Raw genomic sequence first — 9,018 nt, 5'->3', positions numbered from 1 at the left:
CCTGCTAATTTAGGGTCTTCATAATCTCTTTCACAACTGACCTTCAATTATTCAAAGGTAGTTTTCAGGCCCTCTGAGGACTGGGTGAGCTCAAAAAATGGTTGGTGTAGAAAGAGCAATGATGCTGAGAGCTAGTACGATGCACAGTGCCTCTGTGCCAGGTGTAGTGCTAACTTTTAAAGGCATTGTTCAGCTTGATCTTCTCTGAAGTCCTGTGAGGTTGGTATTATTATCAATTCCTCCTCATCATCCTCTGTTTATAGATGAAGAAACTGAGGTTTATTTTATTTTATTTTATTTTTGAAACACAGTTTTGCTCTCATTGCCCAGGCTGGAGTCCAACGGTACAATCTTGGCTCACTACAACCTCTGCCTCCTGGGTTCAAGTGATCCTCTTGCCTCAGCCTCCCAAGTAGCTGGGACTACAGGCACCTGCCACCACACCTGGCTAATTTTGTATTTTTAGTAGAGAAGGGGTTTCATCATGTTGGCCAGGCTCGTCTCAAATTCCTGACCTCAGGCGATCCACCTGCCTCGGCCTTCCAAAGTGCTGGGATTACAGGTGTGAGCCACCGCTCCCAGCCAAAACTGAGGTTTAGGTAGTCAGATACCTAATAAGCAGCAGAACAGGACTTTACGATTTAGAGCCCACCATCTTCATCTGAGATATGTTCAAGTGACTGGAACGTGTGGAGCTAGTGTCTCTGCCTCTGTCCTGCCACTTGTTTTATGACCAGCCCAGTGGCCATTACTCCCAAGGTGGCACTCAATCCCCATTTCCTTGGTGTGCTGTATCTCCCATAATCTCAACCCATGTGGTTCATGTGAAGTAGGGAAGAATTTCTTAAGACATAAAAAACACTAAACATAGAGGATAATTTGACTAAATTATCAACCTTTCCAAATTCCTATGTTTTAGGAGTGTCTCTTGAAACAGTGTCTCTTGGGTTTTTTAAATGCAATTTGACAATTACTGACTAACTGATGAGTTTAGTTAGTTTGCATTCACTTTGATTATTGATATATCTGGACTTATTTTTACTACCTTTTGTCTTACTTTTTTGTATACTGCTTTGGGGTTGATTGGTATTTGTTTGCTTCTTATTGGCTTTTGCCATTTCCCCTTTCTACTGATTTGAAAGTTATATATCTTATTTATATTATTTTAGCAACTACCATTGACTTTTTTTTTTTTTTTTTTTTTTTTCCTGAGACAGAGTTTCGCTCCATTGTCCAGGCTGGAGTGCAGTGGCGCAATCTCAGCTCAACTGCAACCTCCGCCTCCCGGGTTCAAGTGATTCTCCTGCCTCAGCCTCTGGAGTAACTGGGATTACAGACACGTGCCACCACACCTGGCTAATTTTGTATTTTGGATAGAGACGGGGTTTCACCACGTAGACCAGACTGAGCTCAAGTGATCCACCCACCTCAGCTTCCCAAAGTGCTGGGATTATAAGTGTGAGCCACTGCGCCCAGCCCCCATAAAGACCATTGACATTTTGCCACATATATTTGACAAAGACCAGAGTTAAATCTCCATCCCCTTCCCACACAAATGCAAAGTCGCGTAGAACACTTTAACTCCAGTCACCTTTCCTAATTTACTTTTGTCCAGTGTTTTAACTCTGTTCTTTAATTCTGTCCTAAACTCACAAATTATATATTACTGTTCTCATCTTTATTTTTTTGTACTGACAATTTCGTTTAGATTTATTATACTTACCAATTTTTTCACTCCTTCCATCTCTTCTTAATGGGATAATTTTCCTTTTTTCTGAAGTACATCTTAGAAGCGCAAGCCGGATGTGGAGGCACAGGGCTGTAGTCCCAGCTCCTGGACAGGCTGAGGCAGGAGGATTGCTCCTTGAGCCCAGGAGTTCGAGGCTGCAGTGAGCTATGATGGTACCACTGCACTCTAGCTGGGAACCTATTATTGTAAGGGACCTGTCTCTTAGGAAAAAAAAAGTTAGTCAAATTATCTTAGTTTTTATTTGTATTTCACCCTCGTTATTAAAATGCTGGGTATCCAGTTCTCAGGTCTTTGAAGATATTGTTTCACTATCTTTTGGTTTCTATTGTTGCCATCGGGAAATCTGGTAACAATCTAATTTCTTCTTTCGCGAGTAATCTGCCAAAAAAAAAAAAACAAAAAACCTCTAGCTGCTTATAAGATTATTTCTTTGTTTTTAGTGTTCTGAAGTTTCACTACAATGTTTCTTATTATTTACTCTGCTTTAGATATATTGTGCTTCCCAGCTGGGTGAAGCGGCTCACGCCTATAATTCTAGCACCTTGGGAGGCCGAGGCAGGCAGATCGTTTGAGCCCAGGAGTTGGAGACCAGCCTGGGCAACATGGCGAGACCCAGTCTTTACAAAAAAATAGCTGGGAGTGGTGGTGTACGCCTGTAGTCCCAGCTACTTGGGAGACTGAGATGGGAGGATTGCTTGAGCTTGGGAGGTCAAGGCTGCAGTTAGCCATGATTGCACCACTGCACTCCAGCCTGGGTGACAGAGAGAGATACCCTGTCACAAATAAATAAATAAATAAATAAATAAATAAATAAATAAATAAATAAAGATATGTTGTCCGACAAAGTTCTGACATCCAGAATCTACAAGAAACTCAAACAAATTAGCAAGAAAAAACAAACAATCCCATCAAAAAGTGAGCTAAGGACATGAATACACAATTCTCAAAAGAAGATATACAAGTGGCCAACAAATATATGAAAAAATGCTCAACATCACTAATGATCAGGGAAATACAAATCAAAACCGCAATGTCATACCACCTTACTCCTGCAAGAATGACCATAATCAAAAAAAAAATCAAAAAATAATAGATGTTGGCGTGGATGCAGTGAAAAGAGAACACCTCTACACTGCTGGTGGGAATGTAAACTAGTACAACCACTATGGAAAACAGTGTGGAGATTCCTTAAAGAACTAAAAGTAGAACTACCATTTGATCCAGCAATCCCACTGCTGGGTATCTACCCAGAGGAAAAGAAGTCATTATATGAAAAAGATACTTGCACACGCATGTTTATAGCAGCATGATTCGCAATTGCAAAAATGTGTAACCAGCCCAAATGCCCATCAGTCAATGAGTGGATAAAGAAAATGTGACATATACACACAAATATACCATGGGATACTACTCAGCCATAAAAAGGAACAAAATAATGGCATTCACAGCAACCTGGATGGAATTGGAGACCATTATTCTAAGTGAAGTAACTCAGGAATGGAAAACTAAACATCGTATGTTCTCACTCGTAAGTGGGAACTAAGCTATGAGGATCCAAAGACATAAGAATGATACAATGGACTTTGGGGCCTTGGGGAAAGGGTGGGAAGGGGGTGAGGGATAAAAGGCTCTACACATTGGGTACAGTGTATACTGCTTGGGTGATGGGTGCACCAAAATCTCAGAAACCACCACTGAAGAACTTATTTATGTAACCAAACACCACCTGTTCCCCAAAAACCTACGGAAATGTAAAAAAAAAGATATGTTGTGCTTCCTAAATCTGTGGAGTCACGTTCTACCTCCTGCCCTAGAAATTCTCAGCCATTTCCACCTCAAATATGGCCTCGCCTTCCTTCTCTCCATCTTTCACACTAATTAAATCAATATTAAACCTTCTCAGTCTATCCTTCATATTCCATAACGTCTTTTTCATATTTAGTCATGTCATCACTCTGTGCTGAATTCTGGAAAATGTCTTCAGATCTGGCTACCAAATCAATTGTCTCATTAAGCTGTGTCTTACCTGTTGTTTCACCTTCTATGACTCCACCAAACTGTGATATTTCAAAGTCTAAATTACTTCATCTTCTCCATAAGCAGATTATAAAATGCTTTGTCCAAAGCCTACTACAGTCAAGATTCTGTATGCAATTTCCTGCAACAGTCTCCAGGTCTATTTATGCTAGTAACTGTGAAACATTATTCCTTTAGTGTGATCATTCACAGTGAACCCAAATGGGCTCTTGTACTTACCTGTTTTGTTTTAGTTTAATAATCAGGTGCAGAACTTTGCTAAAGATCAACACCATACCTCTTGGTCTCGAGATCTGTGTATCAGTCTTTCTCCTTTATCTGAAATGGGACACTCACCCATTAAAATCTTCTAGCATAATTTCTCAAAGATCATTGAATATGTTTCTTGAGATCACATCTAAATATCCTTTTAGTATCTTGGGCAGTAATTTCTCTTGATCTGGAAATTTGAACTAATTTGAATTTTTGTGTGCTCTTTCTCCATCTTTTCTTCCTATCCTGAGCTCAGTTTCCCTCTTTGTGATATTTTCACCTGATCAAATCTTTTTCCATGATCAAGATGATATAAAATAGGAAACTGGTAGTTTGGCTTTCCCTCTGCCATCTGTTAACATTCCATATGCTCCGTTCCTTTTGCATTCATCATTTTTATCCTAATTTGGATTTACATTAACCTTTTCCTGTCTTTAGCAGTGGAGTCCCAATCATTCTGGGTGTTAGTATCCCTCACCTCTTGTTAAAGGTCCAGGTTAATCTTTTGGAAATTTTCCATCACCTTCTGTCTTAGTCCATTTTATGTTGCTATAAAGGAATACCTGAGATTGAGTAATTATTAAGAAATAAGGTTAGGCCGGGCACGGTGGCTCACGCCTGTAATCCCAACACTTTGGGAGGCTGAGGCAGGAGGATCACCTGAGGTCAGGAGTTCAAGACCAGCCTGGCCAACGTGGTAAAACCCTGTCTCTACTAAAAACACAAAAACTAGCTGGGTGCGGTGGCATGTGCCTGTAATCTCAGCTACTCGGGAGGCTGAGAGAGGAGCATTGCTTGAACTCAGGAGGCATAGGTTGCATTGAGCCAAGATTGTGCCACTGCACTCCAGCCTGGGCAACAGAGCAAGACTCTGTCAAAAAGAAAGAAAGAAAGAAGAAAAGAAAGAAAAAGAAAGAAAGAAAGAAAAGAAAAGAAAAAAAGAAAAGAAAAGAAAAGAAAGGAAGGTAGGTTTATTTGGCTCATAATTCTGCTGGCTGGAAGGATCAAGACTGGCCATGTGGTGAGGGCCTCAGTATGCTTCCTCTCATAGTGGACATAGAAGCAGAGCATGCAAGTGTAAAGATCACACGGTAGAAGAGGAAGCAAGAGAGAGAGTGGGGAGTTGCCAGGCTCTTTTTATATACCACCCAGCTCTCATGGGAAATAACAGCGTGAGAACTCACTTACTCACCACCCCTCCCTGTCAGAGGGCATTCATCTATCCATGAGGGATCTGTCCCCATGACCCAAGCACCTTCCATTAGGCTCCACCTCCAACATTGGGGATCAAATTTCTACATGAGATTTGGTGAGGATCAACAAACCATATTCAAACTACAGCATCTTCCCACTTCTCTTCAGGTGCTTGGCAAGCCTGAGCTTATCAGAGTGCTGCAGGTGCAGTGACACTGCTCTCTCAAAGTCCTCCCTTTCCTTCCCATCCAGGACACTCTCTGGCCTGGTGCTATGCTCAACTGGCATTTTCAGCGAATGAATCAATATAGTAGTAATTACAGTCTTAGAACTTCCTGATTAGTGAGTCCTTTCTATGATTATATACTACATATGACATGTGTTGACATATGTTGACTTGTTGTCTTGTGATATGTTCTTATTACTTAACTCTTGCATTGATGTTCTTTTTTTCAGGTGTATATAATTTAGACTGTTCTCCTTAAAGGAAGGGGTAAAATTGTGTCTACCATAGCTTGGGTCCTATGCATAAGTAAATGCTTGTAAACATTTAATTCACAAATAAATGAATAAGCCATATTTTAAGGCATTTGGAAAGAAGTATTTTTAGCCTAGAAATATTATTATTTCATAAAATGCTGGGTACAAGCTTTTTAAGGTGAGATTTTGTTGTATTCTTCTTATTTAATTCCATTACTTGTCATGGCAGCAGGTGGCTGAATGGTTAGAATATAGATTTTGTGCTCAGACATACAAAACTTTTTTTCAATTCTGGCAGTATCATTGACTAGCTGTGTGACCTTGGTGATATGGTTTGGATGTTTGTCCCCTCCAAATCTCATGTTGAAATGTGATTCCCAGCATGGGGGTGGGCCTAATGGGGGTGTTTGGGTCATGAAGGCAGGTCCCTCGTGAATAGATTAATGCCCTTTGGTGGGGAGGGGTGGTGGGTGAGTTCTCATTCTATTATTTCCCAGAAGAGCTGGTTGTTAAAAAGAGTCTGGCAGGTGATTGGATCACAGGAGCAGATGCCTCATGAATGGCTTAGCATCATTTGGTGATGAGTGAGTTCTCAGTCTGGCAGTTCACATGTGATCTGATTGTTTAAAAGAGCGTGGCACCTCCTTCCTTACTCTCTTTTGCCCTCACTCTCTCTTGCTCCTGCTCCCTCTTGCTCCCACTGTCTTGCCTGGTGACACGCTGTCTCCCCTTCACTTTCCACTGTGATGGTAAGCTTCCTGAGGCCCTCATGACAGGCAGATGCTGGCACTATGTACAGCCTGCAGAACTGTGAGCCAATTAAACCTCTTTTCTTTATAAATTACCCAGTCTTAGTTATTTCTTCACAGCAATGCAAAAACAGACTAAGAGGCCAACATGGGGAAATCTTGTCTCTACTAAAAATACAAAAATTAGCTGGGTGTGGTGGCAAATGCCTGTAATCCCGGCTACTCAGGAGGCTGAGGCAGGAGAATTGCTTGAACCTGGGGAAGTGGAGGCTGCAGTAAGCCGTGATCGTGCCACTGCACTCCAGCCTGGGCAACAGAGTGAGTGAGACTCTGTCTCAAAACACACACACACATACACAGACTAAGATATTTGGGTAGGTTATTTAACACATTTGGGTAGATTTGAGGCGCAGAAACTCTCTGAGCCTCAAAATGTTCCTCGTTTGTAAAATAGGGCTAATAACAGAGTTGTTGGGAGGATTCAATGAGATAATGCATGTAAAGCACTGAGCACAAGGTGAGGAACACAGGAAAAGCTCAACACATGGTAGCTAATTAACATTTGCCTGTTCTGTGCTACGCATCATGCTTTTCCCTGGGGAGATGGAAGTGGAAAAGGAGTTCACAACTCCGTGGAGTTGAGAGTTGCCTAAATAAATAAACATATCCTCATGTATAATGTGCTACAGGGGTGTGGATGATGGAAAAATTAATTTTGCCTGGATAGTCAGATAACGCTGCTGGGAGGCAGTGATACTGGAGTTCCAGATTGGGCAGAGGCCTCAGTGGTTGGCCCCGAGTTGTCACACAGCAAATGCTTGGGGAATAGATGGTACGAATGACTCATCAGCTCAGGGGTGCTGCCCAGCTGGTGTCTGTGTACACACGGTATCTTGTGTTTTTTGCTTTTCTCCTGCACACATTTCCATGTGCTGACATGGCTTTTGTGTGATTCCCTCATAGCTTGTGTGTGATTCCCTAATTAGCTTCTAATATTTTATTATTATAAGTAGACTCTAAGTCCTTGAGGGCAAGAAGTGTGTCTCTGTTCATCCAGACAGTACCTAGTATGTAATAGGTTCTCAGTAATGTTTGCTGTATAAATGAATGAGTGAACTCCTTTGACTGTTGGCCCTGCCATATGCTGGCTGTGGGATCTTGAGTGAGTCCATTAACCCCTCTGCACCTCGGTGTGTCTGTAAAGTGGGTTAGTATATCTCACAGGTGAGCATATTTCACTATGTGTTGTGAGGACTAAGTGATTTGATGCTCTGTGGCTGAAGGTAGTAAGTGAGCATTAAATAACGGCATCCTTCAGCTCTGATAGCTGTGCTGCTGCATCCAGGAGACATGTATAGGCTTCATGGCAGAGTGAATCCTGGAGCGTTCTGCTGCAACTGCTGGCAGAGGAAAGGTTTCAAAACTCTTAATGCTAGGGTAAGACCTGTCCACTGATAAGGAGTTTCTATTTGGGATGACTAAAGGTGCCATCTGGAAAGTACCAGGCCCCTGGGACTGCTCCCTGGTCTCCCACCTAAGCCCTGATTCCTCAGTGACAGCACTCAGGGGTATCACCGGCTCGGGGAGGGGCCAGAGTTGAGTTCCCTTATCTCCTCTTGCCTCCTTCACTGTAAAACTGGAGCTAATAAGGTTTCCCTCCTGTCAGCCATCCGGTAGAGATAAGTCACCCAGAATGGACTCCCACATGGGGCTCAAAAAGGTGTTTCTAAATATAAAACTCTGAGGGAAAAAAACCCTCGGGATACAGAAATTCCAGGCCCTTGGAGACGCCCAGGGTCACGGGCTGTGAGTTAAATACAAAACCCACCAAACTGATGAACTACCCATTTTTAAGGTTTTGGAGAGGGAAAATTAAAAGACTAAAGAGCGATTGTTTTAAACTTTATACCAGGTGTATTGATGGCTTCTAGGCTGGGGCCTTCCAGGAAGTCATTCATCAATTTCATTGTCTATTTATTCACCCGCTGGACTCCTGTTTTGGTAAATGTTCCTGAGTCCAAGATGCTAATCCAGTAGGTGGCCAGGAGTGACTGAAGGACATTTAATCCCCACATTTTGTGCTACCTCTGTGGACCTGCTCTGGGGATGTTGGTGGACTGCTGGCTTGGAAAGGTTCTGCTTCGGCCGTGAGGAGAGATAAAGCTAGAGAGGTGGGACTGAGCAACCCACTCTTTGGTGAATAAATTGCCACTGAAACTCGGGGGCCATTCCCTGAAGTGAGTCACATGCAGCCCTTGAAGTCTAAGTGATAAGGCAGCCAACAATTTAAAGGAAAATGCTCCAGCCCAAGCCAGGGGGACCGTCCCAAACTCCGGATGAATTCCAGCTGCCCTGCAGAGCAGGGTTTACAGGCATGGGGCTCACTAGTGGCTTCAGAGATGCCCCTTTGCCACTTCTTTGGGACTTCTTGACTGTGTCCTATTCTTAAAACCCAGGACCTGCCCCACTCAGCCAGGCTCCACCAGCGTGGAGGCCTTGGCAGGCTGAGGCCCGAAGGCTGCCTTCGTGGGGGATTTAAACGGCCAAGAGAGTCCT

This window comes from Hylobates moloch, unplaced genomic scaffold (genome assembly GCF_009828535.3).
Source record: "Hylobates moloch isolate HMO894 unplaced genomic scaffold, HMol_V3 SCAFFOLD_5, whole genome shotgun sequence".
Classification (NCBI taxonomy): domain Eukaryota; kingdom Metazoa; phylum Chordata; class Mammalia; order Primates; family Hylobatidae; genus Hylobates; species Hylobates moloch.
The sequence above is the reverse complement of the archived record's forward strand: the minus strand, read 5'-3'. Positions refer to the sequence as shown.